This window comes from Crocuta crocuta, unplaced genomic scaffold (assembly GCF_008692635.1).
Source record: "Crocuta crocuta isolate KB4526 unplaced genomic scaffold, BGI_CrCroc_1.0 scaffold1126, whole genome shotgun sequence".
NCBI classification, from domain to species: domain Eukaryota; kingdom Metazoa; phylum Chordata; class Mammalia; order Carnivora; family Hyaenidae; genus Crocuta; species Crocuta crocuta.
Window position 1 is genome coordinate 42,015 of NW_027527451.1, and position 1,198 is coordinate 43,212.

Sequence of the window (1,198 nt, forward strand, 5' to 3'; positions counted from 1 at the left end):
CAAGCATGGGGTACCTGGGTGACTCAGTCAGTTAAGCTTACAACTCTTGATTTAGGCTCAGGTCATGATCTCATGGTTCATGAATTCAAGTCCCCACACTTATGATGCAGAGCCTGTTTTTGATTCTCTGTCTCCCTCTCTCTCTGGTCTCCTTCTTTCTCTAAAATAAATGTAAATTTTAAAAAAATTACTAGGCATACAAAGAAACATAAAATCATGGTCCATTTAAATAAGAAAAGTAAATTGGCAAAAAATATATTCTAGGAAGCCAAGACATTGGAGTTATAGGACAAAATTCTAAAACAATTGACTAATGATGCTCTAGGAGATAAAGAAAGAACATAGACAAAGGGAAACAATTTATAAAAAAATGAAAATACCCAGTGAAGATACAGACATTATAAAAAATAAATTTAGGAGCTGAAATGTACAATAACTAAAATGCTAATTGCCCTAGAGGGGCTTAAGAGATATTTAAACAAGCAGGAAAAAAAAGCAGTGAATTGGAAGATAGGTCAATTGAAATCACTGAAGATACATGGGTAGCACAGTCAGTTAAGGATCCAACTTCGGCTCAGGTCATGATCTCACAGTCTGTGGGTTTGGGACCCACGTCGGGCTCTGTGCTGACAGTTCAGAGCCTGGAGCTTGCTTCGGATTTTGAGTCTCTCTCTCTCTCTGCACCTTCCTTGCTCACACTCTGTCTCTCTCTCAAAATTAAATAAACATAATTTTTTAAAAGAAATCATTGAGGGGGGCCTGGGTGGCTTAGTCGGTTAAGCGTCCGACTTTTGCTTAGGTCATGATCTCGCGGTTCGNACACAGAGTTCAAAGCAGGGCTCAAAGCCACAAACTGTGAGATCATGACCTGAGCTGAAATCAAGAGTTGGAGGCTTAACCAACCGAACCATCCAGGTACTCCTTAGTCATTCTCAATTAAATTATGAATAGATCTCATCAGACACCTTGGAGGAAAGAAGGCAATATGTTGATATATTCAAAATATTGAGAGAAAAATATATCAATTGAGAATTCTAGTTCAGTCAAAAACGCCTTTCAAAAATGAAGCAAAAATAAAGACATCAGTATTTTTAAAAATTGGAGAGACTGTTGAGACTAAATCTTCCCTGTAAGAAATGCTAATGGTGTCTTATAGATTGAAATAAAAAGGCACTTGATAGTAACCTGAAGATACAAG